Source organism: Sciurus carolinensis, chromosome 10 (genome assembly GCF_902686445.1).
Source record: "Sciurus carolinensis chromosome 10, mSciCar1.2, whole genome shotgun sequence".
Lineage (NCBI taxonomy): Eukaryota > Metazoa > Chordata > Mammalia > Rodentia > Sciuridae > Sciurus > Sciurus carolinensis.
In genome coordinates, this window is record NC_062222.1 from 78,850,421 (window position 1) to 78,870,205 (window position 19,785).

A 19,785-nucleotide genomic window follows, 5' to 3' on the forward strand; every position below is an offset into this window, starting at 1 on the left:
CATGTACAACCAGAAGAATGAGAAGTTATACTCCATTTATGTATGATGTGTCAAAATGCATTCTACTGTCGTGTTTAACTAATTAGAACAAATTTTTAAAAAAAGAAATTAAACAAGACACTTTTGATCAAAGAAGAAGGTAAGACAATATTTCCAAATGAACCATAATGAAAATAAAAAATATTAGATTCAATTAAACAGTGCTTAGAGGGAAATTTACAGCTTTAAACATTTATAGTGGATACGAAGGAAGTTCTAAAATCAACATCTAAACATTCCATTAAAATAAGCTCAAACTAAATAGTAGGTAGGAAATAACAAAGAACAGAAATCAATTATATAAGAAATAAGCAAGAAAAGAAAAACTGATTTAAACAGAAGTTGGTTTATTTGAAGTTTCAGTATTTATCTACTTTTATCAATAAAGTTGATAAATCTCCAGCTGAAGAAAAAAGAAAGAAAGAACAAGAAAAAAGGAGAAAAGAAAAAAGAAAAAAGGAGCAAGAACATAAGTTACCTACAGTAGAGATAAAATAGATGGTCACTACAGACTGAGAGCATTTATGAAACACATTTGACAACGTAAATGAAATTGAGAATTCTTTTAAACACACTAAAATATTGCAAGCAATAAAAGTGTAGTATTTTAGGGCTGGAACTTTGAAATTAGTCTGCTAGGGTTTGAAGTCATACTTTTTCTCTTATTAGCTGTGTGAATTTGAGCAAATTCCTTAATTTCTCTGTACCTTAATTTCTCCTTTTGTGATATCAAGATTGTAGGGTTTTACAAAGATTAGTTATTTTTTAAAGCTCGGTGCCAAGTAGTAAGTAAACACTAGCTTTTATTATTTCTTCAATCTTCTATGATTTTTCTAGATTAAGACATAATAGATTCTGATGGTTCAATGAAAAAAAAAAGTGGAAGATTTTTGGGTACTCCTAGAGTTTTTATTGGTCAATAAGATAGGCTGCATATATACAGTTCAAAAGTCTATTGGTGGTTTGTTGAAATTCAACAGAGGAAATCAATCAACTTCAAAAAGAAAAGAGCCCTGATGAAACCTCCTCCCCGCTGCCATGACCCTCCTCCCAGTGATGTTACCCACTTCCCCACATTATTCTGAGAGTTGCAAGGTTGACCTCACAGTATGGTGGGAGACTCATGCGTGTACAGAAGTCAAAGCGCTACTAAAAGTGACTCTTGGAAATGCAAGGGCTTCCTGGGTCAGACAGCAGATGGGGGCAATCAACTTATCCTCCAGCCAGCTGGGAACCAAGTTCTCAACCTAGGGTCTGAAACACTAGCAGTATTTTGACCATCCAGTTTCTTTCTTTCTGGGGCTAAAGGTGCATCTCAGTGGGTGAGTACATGTTTAGTATGCTTGTGACCCTGGGTTTGAACCTAACCCCTTTCCCCAGATTTTTTATTTTTCTTCCTCCTCTGGGGCCCCAGAGTCTGAGTCATGACTTATACTCCCTCAGGTCCCGGCTACACAGCAGCCCGCCAGCCTCCTGCCATCCATCATGCTGAAAGCCCTGGAGTGGAACTCTGGGCATTTAGCCAGCAAGGACTGGCAGCCAAGGACACCACCGGATGGCAAAGGCTGGCTTCTCTTGAAGGCCTCTGCCTGTTGCCTGCTGAAGCCACCCCTGTGTTTCCTTACAATGCCCTGCTTAGAAGGTTTCTTGTCCTCTGTTGCTTTGTTGAGACTCGGTTCCCACCAAGTGTCAACCGGGCAGCAATGCCACAGCCAGTGAGGTGAGCCAATAAATTATCCACTACAAAAGAATATAAACCCAAGCTTAATTTGAACATCTGTTTCCTATGCAATGCCCTTCAGACAGTATGGTATTGTTTGTTTTCCAAATTAGTTCCCAGCAATGGAGCAGGAGAGGTACCCCCAAACAGCCATCAGTCTGAGGTAAGGCCAGCTTCATTGGATTTTTATAACCTCTTCATGTAAGGTCAGGGAAGACTTTTACAATAATTTCCAGTCATTGTACATACTTTGAATACCTTTAATTGCACTAATTGAAAGCCCATTTCTAAGAGTGAACATGCATATTAAAACATTTGTTTATCATAAAAACCCATCTCTGTGGCTCAGTGGTTAAGTACCCCTGGGTTCAATCCCCAGTACTAATGTAGCTTAGGGTAGAGCACTTGCCTAGCGTACATGGGGTTATGGGTTCCATTCCCAGTACTGCAAAAACAAACAGAAAACCCAACTCTTTCTGACACTGAGAATCTTACTTGAAGCTGCTGGCTAAGGTCTGACGGTATAAAGACTGGCTCCTGGAGCAGGTACTTGCAGCTAACCGCCTGCCCCATTCCATGCACACTCCTGATTAGTTCCTGGGTTTTGACTTCACCTAAGAAACACATGTAATATTACATCATAAATGCTGAAAATTTAAGACAATAGATTATAAACATGATAACACATGTCATAGAGGAAACACAGTACAAACTCAATGTCAGTTGGGATCTGACCATCACTCATGAATTGGGTGTATATGATTTTGTCCTCACACCACAAGAGAAAAGCTCATATTCACCAGGGTTGTGGATCCTGGTATGTAAAACCAGAAAGTCCAATTATTTGTTTACAATAATGCAATTTATGCAGCTTTGACATTGATGGAATAAACACATTTTCTCCTTGGACACTGATTTAAGGGGAAGTTATCATCATAAAGTTGCTGGTTGAACATGGAAATATGAGTAACAAGAAAATGCTAAGGTTGGCTGATCTGTAATAGATATTGATCTCCTAGAAGTTTTTGAGTCCATAAACCAGGGCACTTTTTCTCCTTATCTCCAACGATGGTCACTACTGATTTCTGACATTTTGAGCTCCATGCTCTGATGGTTCATTTCCCTTCTGTTCACACAACAGGCTACCATGCAGAGACATTGTGTACTGTGTATTTAATAAGTTACCATGATATTCTCCTGATGCATTAAAAATATCCATCTTTTCTTTATTGAAGTTTGAAGTATAGTCTAATTCACTGTACATTGATAGAACGGTGGCTTATCACATTCACTTTCAGTATGTAGTTTATGCTAATATAAATTTTATGGGGGTTGGTTCATCCAGCTGCATTCTTTTTACTATGGTGGAAAACACAACTCTCAATTTGAGAAGTTTCTGGCACAATGGGATCTAAGGGTTCAAACAATGTCACCAACCTTGTCTCTAGTCCCCAGAGTAGAGATCTGCTCTACTCCATGTTGGCTTCATCTTCAAATAGGCTCCTCATGAAGTCCAGTTGAAAGAGCTTCTCTTTTTCTCAATAGTTCAACAAAGACTTCTACAGGGAAATCTCATTGGCTTGGTTGGGGTTATATGCCCATTGCTGAATTAAACATGACATCCAGGGAGCTGAAATGCATGGATTGGTTACATGACCGTGCCTGAGATGTGGTTTTTGTTCATGGATCAAGAGTGAGTATAAAGTAGTGATTCTGTTGCCAGAGGAAGGTGGTAAGAGTCCAGATAGGCAAAACCAATGGAAATCTGCTAGAGAGGCAACCTTATTTTTCTTATCTCCAAGTTCTTGGGAAGCAGGTGTTATTTTCCTATGATATTCTATGTGTCCAAAACCAGGTAGTATGGATCATATGCTATATGGTCTCTGCCATCCAGAAACTCATCTAATAGTGAGAATAGATATGTGCACAAATCGACGAGAATATATGAACAAAGAAGTATGATACAAAGAGTACCGAGGAAAAATAGAACTTCCTAGGTTGAGAGGAAGGGGGAATTATAGTTGTATGAAAAGATAAAGGAAGGTTTCATGGAAGAGGTGGTACTTCACCTGGAAGGTTAGGAGGGTTTTGATAGGTGGAAATAAAGCTGCTGACTCCTCAGTGGGAGGGAATTGCAGGGCAAATGCTGAGATTGAAGAGAGAAGAGTCTCCCAGAAGTGCTGTAGACTGTGTGAGAAGGGAGGGTACGTGCGTGCCATGTCAGGTGCAGTGGTGGTGTGTGGAGCCTGAGGGGAGCTCACCCACGAGTGCCCTCCGCAGAGGGTAAAGGCAGGTGAGTTTTGGGATCTGTGATGGTGTCTCCGAGCTTCTGTTTCAACATTTCTAAAAGTGTGGTCCGGAATGCTTTTGCCCTGATCACAGACCCTACAGAATCAGCATCTCTGAGCTGATAGAGTTTTTATTTAGGGCTGAGCCAAACTCACACTAAGTTCTGCCTTGCATTTTGATGGAAAGTGCCCACTTTCCATCATATTACTTAAGAAACAAAACATCACCCTGTTAAAGAAATGAAAAACAAAACAAAAAACCTCTAGCTCTTCCAGACTAAGACTCCTTTGTTCCGCCCAACCCTGCCTTTATGACTTGGGCTGGAACCAGATCCCAGCTGTCAGAACCCCTGTTCCTTAGAGGAGAAGAGATCTATAAAGAGGGCAAAGTACAGGCCTTCTTTGACCTTAAGGAAGAAAACAAGAGTCTTATCAGATCTGCAGGACAGCCAAATGTTTCTTCCTGTAACTGCTCTTTATAGGTAGGTAGGCTGAGACCAAGAGGAGAGAGTTTCAGATTTTGTTTGGAAAAATCCAGACTGCATGACGTCTGACAGCATTTAATCTCCAAAGGCAGCAAGTGCTAACAGGCACAAACTACAATTCAGTGGCCTCTTACCCTTTGTAGTTGTAGGCGGGTTTACCCTCCAGGTAAATAAACACTTCATTTCAATTTACCACACACTGCCAAGAACTCACATTTTTTGCTCGGTGTGGAGTAGTCTGAACACTGTTATTCTAAGGACATTTCCTGGTTTCCTGGAGGAAGAAGGCCTAAGCATGCCTATGTGGCCCTCTAAGGCAACCTTTCAGAGTTTATGGGGCTCCACATCTGGAGAACTGTGTCAGAATTTCTGGAAAGAAGAGTAGACTGTGCTGTAATATTATTTGAGTAATGAGCTCATTTAAAACTTTCACAGCTCGACCAGATACGGCAGATGTTAAGAGCAAAAGTAAAGAAAAGCTGTATCATTTTCTTCTCTGTTTATAAGTACAGCGGTGTCTTGCCTGAAGACTGGGCACTGTTATGGGGCACAACTTAAGATCAGATCGATCACTACTGAGAAGTCCAAATTTGAGAGTCTTTATTAAGCTGGCCGACTGTCTCACACAATGCCCCAAAAATGGCTACTGGGAGAACAGTCCCAACCACAGGGTTGTAGGGGTTCTTATACCAAAAATCACATCAATCATAAGTGTCTGTTGCTATGATTCAAAATTACGAACTAACAACATGAGATCATCAACAGAGGGGGAAGTGGGTCAAAACGACCCTTACCTAGGTACAAACTAAAGAATGGTTACTAACATCCACACAATCACCGTTCACATGGTACATTGTTTAGGAGCAATAGGAATCAAGAGAGAGCAATTTTTCATTGCATAAGAATTGTATGCTAAACATGTCACGCTAAGTAACTGATGATGGGAACAGAGGTGGAGTGTTCCTATGGGAGAAGCTTATTTCCTACATAACATGAAGTCTCAGAGCAAAATGGAGTCTGTCTGGCCTACAACATTCTCATGGAGCCAGATCTGTCAGCCCATCCCAGGCACACCAAGCTGGGGGTCCAGCAGTAGTGTATTCTGCAGTCCTTCCAGCTCCTGCCCACCTCCCTTTCCCCTTTTGGAGATGTGCTGAATTAGCAGAGCTTCCTGGAGTCCCCTCCCCAAAGGCAAAAGAGCACACAGGGGCTGCTCCTGCCCAGGGCTGCAGGCTGAATGTCCTCAGGGGACAACTTGGGAAATCTCTGGGCCAACTCTAGTCCCTGCCTCCTTTGTGCCCTGGTGTCCTCCATGGCCCTGGTTTCATGCCATGGTCAGGGCAGGCAGATTCAGGACTTGAAGCCCAGGAGCTCCTTCTCCATCAGATTGGTCCCCCTTGGCCTAGGATGTCAACTTTTTTTCTTCCCTTGCTCTTCATCCTTCCCTTCTCCACAGCATTTTGTTCTCAATTTTCAGTTCCCTTGGAGAAGTGAGATTCTAATTCCTCCATGTGACTTAGCACAGTGCTGACTTTTTCCTTTTGGTTTCCTGGTTCTGCTGACTGACCTTTGGAATTTCTTGGCTCATTGTCAGAATCCTCAGTTCTTCCCAGCATCTGTTTAAACACTGTGCTTCCGGTGGCAATGCCCTTTTTGCTTATTTAACCTTTTTGTCATCTGGCTCCAAGTTCCATAGGGGATTTTACTGCCTGTCAGGTCAGTAACAGTGCCCTGTAGCTAGCAGAAGTCTTAAGAATACATTTCCTTTGTGTATGAAGTTGCCAAATTTTTAAAGGTTGGCACTGTTCAAGGCTTTTCTTTACACGTTGAGAAAGCTGCATCTGCACTGAATGCCGGTGGCTTCCTCCGCATGGGCCAGCCTGCCTTTCCAGCCTTTTCTCCCACACAACAGCTTTCCTTCAGCTTCCACTGCCACTTCACCCAATACCCTTGCCTCCTGCACTTGGCTTACGCCATTACCTCTGCCAGGATCTCCTTTCCCACCCCATCGCCCAGTTCTTTCTGGGCACAATGCCTACCCATATTCCTAGTGTTAAAAATCGACTCCAAAAAGCTTTCCAGATCCCTCCCCACCTGACTTAATCTCTCTTCTAGCCCTTGCATGCCATTGTGTGGTCCTCCTGTTTTCCTGATTCTAAGGAGCAGTTTTTTTGGTGATAGCTATAGTTAGAGTTTTTGGGGGTTATAGCTATATTGAGATACAATTTCACTCATTCAAAGCGAGCAATTCAATGTTTTTTAAGTATGGTCAGAGAGTTATACAACCATCCCCCAAATCAATTCTGGAATATTTTCATTGTCCTTAAAAGAAGTTCCATACCTTTTAGCTGCCACCTTCCTTCCATCTACCCAGATTAAGTAACCACTAATCTACTTTCGGTCTCTATCAATGTATCTATTTGGGATATCTGATAAAAATGGAATCACACAGTATGTGACCTGTAGTGACTGGCATCTTTCACTAAGCATGTTTTCAAGATTCATCCATGTTGTAACATGTATCAGTAGTATTCCATTCAAGAGGCTTATTTTAAAAATATTTGACATCTCTGAAATAAAGATGCATCTTCAAATCACAGATATGAATAGGAGCAATTTTTCTTCCTTTTTCTTAATTTTTAGTTGTAAATGGACACAATACCTTTATTTTATTTATTTATGTGGTGCTGAGGATTGAACCCAGTGCCTCATACATGCTAGGCAAGCACTCTGCCACTGACCTACAGCCCCAGCCCCGCAATTTTCCTTTTTTGATAATACTTATAACAATGATGTGTCTTCTGTTGATAGAGCATTCAACAAAATTAGAGCATTCAACAAAATGCTCTATTTATGTCTCCATGTTACCCCCATCATAATTGCCCTTGTGGCCAAGTTGTTTGTTCAGTGTCTGTCTTGTTTCTACATTATAAGCCCCAGAAGGACAGGATCCTTGTCTTAATAATCTTGTATTCTTTAAAGGACCCAGCACAGTACTTGGCCCTTAGGAGGTATTCAATATATTTAAAGAAGGCATGCATGTTACCTTCTGGGATGTATTCACCATAAATTATATGACACAGCAGAAGGATGCCTAATCTTCATGGCCTGTTACACACCAGATGAGTGTGCAAAGTGCTCATGATTGTTAAGTTTTTGGTGATTGATATAGTTAATTAACTATATCAAACCTACTGTGCAAACCTACTGTGTGCCAAGTCCCATATTTTAAGCAGAATGTTATAAAGATCATTCAAATATAGTCCCTCTCCCAAGGAACTCATATTTTGGGAAGACACTTATATAAATGGTTATACAGCAAAGAGAATGTGTGGGTGTAATATGGGGGCTACCAATGCTGGGAAAGAGAGGGAAAAGTTATTTAGAGAGTAGTAGTACATGTACTTAACACCCAGGTGCCAAGAACACTGGTTTTGCAGTCTGACAGCCCTGGGCTGTGCCACTTCTTTGTGAATTCTATGTGATGTTGAACTTTCTTCCTTTTAAAAAATAAATTGTGATATTAGGGATTGAACCCAGAGAGTCACATCCCCAGTTCTTTTTATTTCTTATTTTGAGACAGGGTCTTGCTAAGTTGCCCAGGGTGGCCTCTAATGTGTGATCCTCCTGACTCAGCCTCCCGAGTTGCTGGTATTACAGGCATAAGCCACAAAACTTGAATTTTCACTTCATTTCTTTAACTACAATGGACATAAGAGGATATATATCACTTGCAGTGTTATCATAATTAAATGAAATGATAAGTGTATAAAGTATCTGGTATATAGGTGTTTAGATAAATGACAGTTATTCTTGGGAATCTTTGATCATTAAAACTTCAAGGACTTTAGTATTTGTTAACCCTCCCTAATTTTATGGACATTGCCTAATTTATTTATTTTTTATTTTTTGCAGTAGTAGGGGTTTGAACCCAGGGCCATGTACATGCTGGGTAAGAGATTACCACTGAGCTACATCCTGGCACGTTTTAAATTTTATTTTGAAGCAGGGTCTTGCATGACGTCGAACTTGCAATCCTGCTCTCTCAGCTTCCTGAATAACCAGGGTTTCAGATATGCCACCATGCCCAACTCGCACATAATTTTACATAGTAAGTTTCAGATCTTATAGTGGCTTGTTCTTTTGCTGGTTTTTGAAATAGGTTCAGGTTTCATGGAAGGGAGATGGTTGAGGGATGAAAGTTTCAAATGAGAATTTTCAACCAGTTAGATGGGCACATTTGAGGTGCGTATGAGAGGGTCTGATCTGCAAGCCCAAACCACTGAGTCTCACATCCCCTTGGGCAGCTGCTTCATCTTAGTAGAATCTTCATATATTTATATATGCAAGCATGTATTGTGTATTTGAACAACCATTAGCAAGAAAGTCTCAGCCCAGATTTGATTATAAGCTTTAGTTTCTCCCTAGATGTTTTTTTTTTTTCTCTTCTTAGCAAATTTATACATTTCCTGGGTTGCCAGGGGCAGGGTTTCTGCATTTCATTCCTCCGGTGTCTAGCATGATGAACAGAATAAATTCTACTTGCAAGTGTTGTCTAACTTTTTACTTTGAAATACTAACAAGTGTTGTTGAATGAATGACTCTATCTTAAATGAGTAAATGAACAAACAAATAACTGCAAGGCAAGCTATAACAAATGGCTCTTCAAACAAATTACATTTATTTTCCAAGGAAGAAATGAGGTATGAGATTTAAGTTAAAAGACTTATATTAATTTATCAACTTTTTTCAGTTTAATGAATAACATCTTATTTCTATCACTATTCAATCAATGGAGCTACAAAGATTGGGTTTATTTAGTGGACTTGTTTTCCTAATAACCACAACACAAGGAAAATTATGTTTTATTTTTCTGCTTAGTAGACAGACTAATAATATGTTTCCTGGTTGCATGGCTACCAGCCTTTGTCTAAAAGAAGATACTGAACAAGATGCATAGAGCTAAAAACCACTTTTGGAAACTGGGACTGTGTTCTTCTCTCCTGGTAGGTAGAGCAAGGAATGGGTCTCCAGGGCCAGAGTTTGGGAAGGCTCACGCATACACATACCAGAAGTGGGATTCTATTAATTAGGAGGCATAAGTGTTGATTTGGTTAACAGAAAATGTGAGAGAAAGATCTAAATTAATAGTGGCTTTGGGCAAGATAAAGTTCAATTCTCTCCTTCATGAAGAACTCCAGGTGTGCATGATTCAGAGCAGGAAGAGCCCCACAGCACGGTTTCTTCAGTTCTCTGCCCTACCATTTCTAGGTTGTGGTCTTTGAGCTTCCAAGATGGCAGTTGGGACCACACAGGCACATGTCATATCTGTAGGAGACATTGAAGAGAAAAAGAAGGAGGCTCACAGCACTTGTCTTTTAACAATATCCAAATATTCTAACAATATTTAGATATTCCAAAGTTAGCTCATAATCTACTCTTTATCCAATTTTGATTTTGTTAATAGAGTTAGCTTTCATTGAGTACATACTTTGTACCAAATACTCTTACAAATTTTTTTTTTTTTTTGCATGTTAACTCCTTTAAACCTCACAATCACACCATGACTATCCCTATTTTCCAGAGAGAGGTTTAAATAACATGCTGGAGGGCTCACAACCAGGAAGAGGTAGAGCTAGAATATGAATCCAGGTAGTCCGGCTCCAGAGCCTGTGAACTCAACCACAAGTGATAAATGACAAAACCTGTTTAAGATCTTAATTGAAGTTTAGTAAATTTAGCAGGATCTAAACCTTGTGAGAGTCCAGAGTCCCTCCTATTCTCCCTGTCCTTTATCATCTTTTAGTCTCTTACAAGATTTTTTTACTGGAGTTAATGATCAGTTGTTCAACAAATACTGTGTTAAGACCTAATCTTTGTCTCTTAAGGGTTCACAATTTGTTTGGGAAGACAAGTTATCAAAATGTAGTTATGCCAGATAATCCAGCAACTCTACTTCTGAGAATATATACCCCAAAGAACAGAAAGCAGGGTGTTCAAACAGATACTTGTAAACAGATCTTTATAGCAACAGTGTTCAGAATAACCAAAAAATGGAAACAACCCAAATGATCATTGAAGGATGAATGGATAAACAAAATGTGGTAATATGTACAAGAGAATATTAGCCTTAAAAAAAGAAATGAAATTCTAATAGGGGCTACAACATAGATGAATCTTGAAGACGTTATGCTAAGTGAAATAATTCAAACCCGAAGGAAAAATACTACATGATTCCCTTAGAGAGGTACCTAGACTAGTCAGATGCACAGAGAGAGAAAGTGGAAGGGTGTTTGCCAGAAGATAAGTGGAGGGGGTTATTGTTTCTTGGGTATGGAATTTCAGTTTGGGGAGCTGAAAACATCCTGAAGATGGGTGGTGGTGGTGGTTGCACAATGTGAGGTTACCTAGTGCCATGAAGGATTTATTTTTATTTTTTTAAGGGTCAAGTTCTCACTATGTTGCCCAGGCTGGCCCCAAACTCCTGGGCTGAAGTGATTCTCCTGCTTCACTCAGCCTGCTGAGTAGCTGGGATTATAGGCACATACCACCATGCCTGGCTTTATAAGTAAATAGGTTAAAGTGGCAAATTTCATATTTATTTTAACACACACACACACACACACACACACACACACACAAACACACACACAAGACAATTACAGTGCAGCAAGGTTTGAGGTTAGGAGGCTGTGGAGTCCAGCACATGAGCAGGGCAGCCTTACATGCCCGCCCCTTGGGTCTCTGCTGTCTGCCTCAGAGTGTGGTTCTTGGGTGGCCCTCAGCATTCCCTTCTTCTCCCTCTGGACCCTCAGTGCTGGGCTTCTGAGCTGTTAGGGGTGGGTGAAGTGTGGCAGAGTGGCCTGTTGCTGCTGATTAGAAAGCCTGGAGTCACTTTTCAGGTGGTTGAGGCCTGGGCTGGGCAGAGGGCTGCCAGTGTGGGCCTCAGGGGTGAGGTGCAGGGCTTTTATGGCTATTACTTAGCAATCTGGGTGAGCAAAGATGGGTTACAGGATTAGATGGGGACAAGAGGAGGTGGAGAAATGGTAAGACTTGAAAAATGTTTAGGATACAGACTTGACAGATCATAGTGACTTATGGGAAGAGTGATGCTCAACCCCCGGGCTGCAAACACCCCGTAAACACTGTTTGTTGATCCCAAAGAAAGAACTGGAGCACTCAGCAGGAAGGTTTTGGACATTTTATAACACACACTCCTTGGCAGCAGTGGGGTACAATGGAGGGCCACACTTCTTCTACAAGCAGGGGAATGTATAGGTTTGGTCAAATGCCCACTGCACAGATGAATCTCTTCAGATGTTTTTCGAGTACATCCTTTTACTTTACAACCAAGATCATTCTGCTTTGCTTCTCACCTAAAGAATGGAGATAAGGGAAATGGCCAGCTCTTCCTCTCCATCTCCTTCCTCACCACTTTCTGTAGAGTCTCCTTATCTAACTAGGCACTGATTCGTGTTTTTACCAATGAGTAGCATGAAGACAAGGAGCACCCAAGGGAGGACTCCAGGTTTCTTGGTTGGGTGACTGGTTATATGGAATGAGAGTGGACTGTAGGAGGATGGAGGTTTTGGTTAGAGAAAATAATGAACACCTTCTCTATTTTTGATATGCTGAGTTTAAGGTGCTTGCCATATAGACAAGCAGCCAGCTACCCTAAAGGAAATATCCGTTTTTGTGTTTTATTCAAAGAAGAATCAGAAGGATTCACTAGGAAAACAGATTGAGATTAAAAAATAATAATAAAAAAGTTGCTCAGAAGCCTTCCAAAGAGAATATAGGACCAGATGTGTGACTTGCATAATTCTGGCATCTTCCTGTGCAAGTCTGATTTATGTTTATTTTCAGCAAGTAACCCACACTCAGTTTGCTTCTCTCAGTTCTTATTTGCAAAATCACTGGGATCCAAAACCAGTTATGTGGTCTTCTTGATTGCAATCCAAGCTATCATTTCCAGTCCTTGAAAAAAAAGAATCAGATTCTTTTAGCTGTGGGGGGATTATAAAATGCAACCACCTCATTTTATTGGGGATGGTCTCTTTGTTTTTAAGCTTGAACTGCCTTCAAAAGGATTATTACTGGGGAGATATTTCCATTGTTTATTTGCTTTTTTAACTTATGTTTACCTCCCACTTTAAATCTATTATCCTTATAACTGTGATCTTCAGACATTGCTTTGGGGATACTGGATTGGCCTTTCCAGCCTGTTTCCTGTCTCTCACAGTCCTCCAAGGCTTGAGACTACACCCACATAAATCATGGGGCACATACCTGAGTATGTGTATGACAGTATCTCTTCACATGCCCACCTGATTCCCTTCTTCCTGTGAGAGGCAGAGAGAACACTGAAGAGTTAGGACCTTGCTTAGGTAGGACCATCCCATTGCTGATCAGTTTATGTGACGACAAAAACCCAGGAACAATCAGGTGCACACTTTAGTGCACTGTATTGTATTCTAAGTACTTTTACACTCATTACCTTATTCCATCTGGACCTTTTCTTTGGAATGTGAATAAACATCTCTTCATCTTTCATACTTCACATCCTTATGAAGATCCTGACTGATGAGAGACAGGAGAGCCCCTGGGAAACCCCCGACTCTGATTCACAAAGATGGACAGTATTAAATTGACAGCTTGCATTTTGGAAGATCTTTCTGTTTCTTTCTTCAAAGGTTTCTGCTAGCTTCTATTCCAGTGCTCTTTGCATGAATATTATTGTTAAGCTACCATTTAACAGGCACTTATTAGTGTAGATAATTGCATTAAGAATTTCTTTAGTTCTCAGCCTTGAGAAACAGGTACAATAAATAGGCTTATTTTACAGCAGAGATTGCAGCTTTAGAGAGATTAAAGTAACCAAACTTAATCCATGCAGGGAGGAGGGGCAGAAACAGGGTTGTCAACTGGTTTGAAGTGATTGTGGAGCCCTGCCCATGACTGTTGGGATTGATTTTCAATGCAGCTCCTATCTTCTCTCTTCTCTCTTCTCTCTCTCTCTCTCTCTCTCTCTCTCTCTCTCTCTCTCATCTATTTCTTTTCTAAGAGTATCTGCCTCCAGGCTTTCAAAGTGTCTATTTTGGAAACGACAAAGTAAGTAAAAGAAATCTGTTGGATGCTGTCCACAGGCAGGGTGGAGTCATCAGTGTGGGAAAGAGGCTGGGAACAGGGAGATGAGGGGTTAACTTGTCAGAGGAGTCCTTAGTCCAGTGCACCCCAGACAAGAGGCAGCAGATCACAGACTCTCCAGGAGAGGGAGAGGGGACGCTCCCTCTCTACTCTTCAGTATCCTGTTCCCTGGCCTGGATTTTTGACAGGGACATTTTCCACCTGAAGTCTTGCATGGCTTGGGGGTTGGCCAGAGGAGGAGGGAGAGGGGAAGAGATAATAAAGGGGAGAGGGAAGAAAAAGAAGGCTTAGGAAAGAAAAGCAGCTGGAAGTCATCTCCTGGGGACAGGCCAAGAAGGAAACCCAGGCCCTGGGAAATCTGCCCACCTCCTGTTACACAGCCCCCCTCCCAGCTTGCTCCTCAGTCTGTGTGTCTAGGATCGAGACCATGTGTGGTAGCTCCCAACAGCAGGCGCTGCAGACAGCCCAGCAGAGAGGAGACACCCACTGGGAGAGAAGACCAGCTGCCAAAGCTCAGAGAAGTCCTTCCAAGTGTCAATGTTGCAAATCAGGAAAAAAAAAAAAAAAAAAAAAAAAAAAAAAAAAAAAAATCTGGGTATGCATGACTCTGGCCAAGGAGGATCATGTGCCAGGAAATAAATGCATTCTTAGTGCTAGAAGGATAACAAAAGTACTGGGATGGATAGAAGAATTTTAGAACTTGGTATTTCTGCAGGATTCTGGTCTCCAGAGGAGTCTGATCAGCAGAGGGTGGGAGCCCTGGTGTAGGGAGAGGAGTCAGGAAATGAGTTTGATGGAACAAATGTGGGATAGAATGAGAGAATCATCTGTGGAGGGCCTTCAAGTCATTCCAGGTTCATTTTAAATTAAGTCAATCTGGAATCATTCTTGGACTCTGCATTAGATCAGGAGAAATTATTTTGGAAAATAGATCATATCATATCATTTCTCTGCTTCAAATCATCCAGCACTTCTATTAGAATAAGTCACAAACTCCCTACTGCAGCCTGCAGACCTTCCTAGCAGGCTCCTGCCTACATTTCCCATCTCACCTCCCACCCAATAGGCTCTGGTCATGCTGGTCTTTAGGTCCCAAAAGCTCCAGAATCAGGCTCCCCTTTGCTTATAAAAGTGGTGTTCTGGGTGAATGAATGAAGAAAATGTAGTACATATATGTAAAAGAATACTATTCACCCATAAAAAGAATGAAATCCTGTCATTTGCAACATGGACGAACCTGGAGAGAATTCTATTAGGTGCAATAAGTCAGACACAAAAAGACAAGTACCTCTTGACCTCACTCATTTATGGAATCTTAAAAAAAAGTCTAATTTCATAAAAATGCAGAATAGAACAGTGATTCCCAGACACTGGGGAAGGTAGCAGAGGAAGGTATGATAGGGAGAGATTGGTCAACAGGTGCAAGGTTATAGTCAGACAGAAAGAATACCTTCTGGTGTTCTATAGTACCATAGGGTGAGTGTAACTAACAGTATTGTGGTGTATATTTTAGGATAGCTAGAAGAGAGGATTCTGGATGTTCTCACCAAAAGCAATGATAAATATTTGAGGTGATAGATAAACTAAATACCATGATTTGATCATTACACAATGTTTGCATGCATGCATAAGGTCCTGGTTTCATACCTAGCTCTGCAAATAAAACAAAACAAAAAGAAAATAAAACTTGAAAAAAATGGTGTTTCTGGCTTTAGCTTTTGATAGTACTTTTCATTCTAGGTTCTGACCCATTAGCAGGTGGTGAATTAATTGAGTGAGTCATTGTTGTATATTGGATCTTCAATGTTCCCCAAAGGTCCATGTGTGAAAGACTTGGTTACCAGCCGGTGGGGCTATTGGGAGGTAGTGGTGAGGCCTAGTGGAAGGAAGTAAGGTCACTGGGGGTTACTGGGACCCTGGCCCCTTCTCTCTGCTTTCCGGTCACTATGAAGTGAACAGCTTCCTCCACCACATATTCCCACCATGATATGCTGCCTCACCACAGGCCCCAATGCCACAGGACAACCAACTACTACTGACTAGAACTTCCAAAACTGCAAGTCAAAATAAATCTCCCTTCCTCTCTCTTTGAGCTCAGAGGTGCTCTACCACTGAGCTACATCCCCAACCATTTTTAGTTTTTATTTTGAGACAGGGTCTTACCCAAGCTGGCTCCTAACTTTCCATCCTCCCTTCTCAGCCTCCCAAGTCCCTAGGATTACAAGCAGGCCTTACTGCACCTTCAAACCTCTTTTTAAGTCAAATTATATCAGGCAATCTGTCACAATGATGAAAAACCAACTAACACGGCCATAATTAATCCAGGGTCTCATGCTTGCTAGGCAAGCTCTCTACCACTGAGTTACATCTGTAGCCCATAATTTTTGAAAAAATTAATTTAAATATGATAGAGAATATTAGAATGCAACATATAATAAGGTGTTTTATGAAACAGGTATATGTGTGTATTCCAGATGAATATAAAATAAATTTTTACTAATGGATCTCAGTCCATAAATTTTAACAGTCACTGGATTAGAGCTGGTGATGAATAATTCAGTCTCCCCCTCCCCCACCCCATCCCCAATGAGGAGCTACTTTTGATTGAAAAGAAGTTTGAAATCTCTTTGTCCAGGCACAATGATGCATGTTTGATAGAAACGAACTGCACCCAGGCCTCAAAGATCATTAACCAACTTAACAAATTTCTGATGTATAATGTTATGGTTTGGATATGAGATGTTCCCCAAAAGCTCCTGTGCTACTGCAGGAATATTCAGAGGTAAAAATGATTATATTATGACAGGTATGACCTAATCAGTCATATTAGTTTTAGTGGACTAACTGGGTGGTGACTGTAGGAAGATGGGGCATGACTGGAGGAGGTGGGTTACTGGGGGTGTGCCCAGGTGCATCTTCCCTGTGGCCACTTCCCTTTCTTTCTCTGCTTCCTGGCTGCTGTGAGTTGAGTGGCTCTCCTCTGCCACACCCTTTCCCATGATGCTCTGCCTCACCTTGGGCCCAGAGCAATGGGCCCAAATCTCCTAATCCTTGGGCCCAAAATTACTTTTCCTCCTTCAAGTTGTTCTTGTCAGGTATTTTGATCACAGCATTGAAAACCTGACTAATAACATATAACATAGCAGAAGAAAAGGAGTATGGCAGTTTGCAAAATGATCACAAATTCTTCCCTTTCCTGCTCTTTTTCTTTCAGCATGACTATTCTGCTCCTGCTGTCTTGAGATGGACTCTATTTCTGGGTTGACCTTGTGATTTGCTTTGATGAATTAGGTAGCAAATGTAATGCCAACAGAGACTTGAAAAGGACCTGCACATTGAGGCTCACCTACTCTTGCTATCTTGGGAACCCTAACCACCACCTTGCTAATACACCTGAGCAAGGCTGCAGGATAGTGAGGGACAAGGGCCCCTGATGCCCCACTGCTCCAGCTGAGAGCCAGTCCAACATGTGAGTGAGACATCCTCAGCCAAAAGCTCTCAACTGGCCTGCCAGCTCATTGCAACACATGAGCAAGCCCCACTGTGACCAGCCAGGCCTGGGGGGTTGAAAAACCATCCATGGACCCATGATATGTTGTAGTTCTAAGCCACTAAGTTTGGGGGTGGATAGTTATTGCAACAAAAGCTAATGGATGAAAGAAGAGAATGGGAATGGAAATGGAAGTTAACAGAACTACGTGAAAATGAAATGGGAGGTCGTTGGTGATCTTCCTTCCCCTTCCTTTAGGTCTACCGTGAGGCTACACCCCTGGTCCTCTAGGGCAGCAGGTCTATTCCTGCATCTCAAGGTGATATTGCAGAGCCCAACTCAATACCTTACTTGAAGATCTTGCGTATACATTCATCGTATCTATGTCTTAGGAATAATCTCTACCCTGTGAATTATAATATAAGGTTTGGGAAATGGTTAGTAACTTATAGTCCCTGTGTTATGTGCCTTTGTGGTATTAATAGAAGAATAGGATCCATGATTGAAGGTTCTATAGCAAACGCTGCTATTTAGCCAACCCAATCCTTTCCCAGATTTGCATTCTCTTGCTGTATCTTCCTACAAACACTGAAAAAGCTAAATATTCCATTTTTCAGACTCCCTTATAGCTAACAAAGGCTATATGACACAGATCAGGGAGATATAAATGAAAGTCTGCTCAGAGGTTGCTGGAAAAAATTTTGCTTTTCTAAAACAAACAGCTCTAGTTGGTATTGCCTGCTCTCCTCCTTTTCTTTCTACTTTGAATGCAGATATGATGCTTACAGCTGTTTGGATCAGCAGCAGTCATCTTTTGATGATGAAAGAAAGTCTCAAGAAAAGTCACAGAGACCCTAACTTTGATAACTGGGGGTTCTGCAAACTATTTGTGTCATATTTGCTGGTATCTGACGTTGGAAACCATCAGAGTCAACATGGTGGAGGACTCTATAAGGGTATAGATACTAGAAAATGTGATTTATTGAGACCATTAATATAGCAATCTACCTCCCTTCCTCAAGACACTTTCTTTCCATCTGTTGAAAGTAATAGTATACTCATTTTATTAAAACAAGATACTTGACATCTGTCAAAATGATTATTGTAACACACAAATCTATGATGTCCAAAATGTGCTTGGTACCCTCTTAGATGTGACATTGTAGTGTGGTGCACAATCTACTCAACCACACCTACTGTTTCTAGTAAGTCTTATCAGCCCATGCTGTGTGCTGAGAATTAGGTTCAAGTTTTATGGGTCTTTGGTGCTTTACACCTAATACCTTGTCTGGCACTTTATAAATATATCTTCTGTCACTTTCTCCAAATTCCATTGAATTTAATGTAAAGAAACTAAATTTAGGCATATTGTATAACCTACCCAAAGTTACATTGCTAGTACAAGGCATCTCTGAGACCGGAACTTCCTTTTGTTTGCCTCCAAAGTACATATTGGATATCCTCTGACCAGTATTACAGAAAGATCTCTGAACTTCCTGCAAATAATTCATTAAATGCAGATTCCTGGGCCTTGTCCCAGACTTACTGACCCAAAGGTAAAGCTTCAATATTTCTTTCTCCTCCTTTTTCTTCTTCACAGTACTGGGGACTGAACCCAGGGGCACTCTACCACTGGTCAATATCCCCATCCCTTTTATTTTTTGTTTGAGACAGCGCCTCACCAAGGATCTCTAACTTGCAATCCTCCTGAGTTTTTGGGATTACAAGTGTATACCACTGTGCCTAATTTCAACTTCTTAATATGGTATCTTAGTCTGTTGTGCTGCTATAACAAAAATACCTTAGACTGGGTAATTTTTAAACAATTTACTGCTCACAGTTCTGGAAACTGGGAAGTCCAAGATCAAGGTGCCATTAGACTTGCTGTCTGGTGAGGACTTATTTTCTGCCTTTTAGATGGCTTCTTGTTGTTGGATTCTCAGATGGTGGAAGATGCAAATACATTGCCTTCAGCCTCTTTTGTTTATTTTTACAGACTGCATTTTGATTCATTGTACACAAATGGGGTACATCTTTTCATTTCTATGGTTGTGCATGATGTAGATTCATACCATTCGTGTAATCATACATGTACATAGGGTAATGATGTCTGTCTCATTCCACCATTTTTCAGCCTCTTTGATATGGGCACCAATCCCATCCATAAGGGTGGACCTTCACCTTCCCAAAGGCTCTGTCTCCTAATACTGTCACCGGGGGGATTGCATTTCAACATATGAATTTGGGAGGGGGGAACCATTCAGACCAGAGCACATGGTTTACAAGTTTCCTCATAATTTGGCCTTTGCCAAAGCTTCCTCTGTAACTTCGTCATGGGCTGGTCCTCCCTGCTGCCCCCAACCTGCCCCCTCCCATCAAATACACACACTAAAGAAATCGACTACTCAGCAGAGTTCACCTGTGCTGGATCTGAGTTCACACAATTCCTTTGTGGAATAACTCCACCTCCTCCCACACGTCCAGTCTACTGAAGTTTATTTTATTCTTCGAGGCTCAGCTCAAAGGTCAGCTCCTTCATTGGCTCTTCCCAAACTGGATGCTGCTATTAGCAGTTATCACTAAGTCCGTCATTATTTTTCTCACATCTCACTTGCT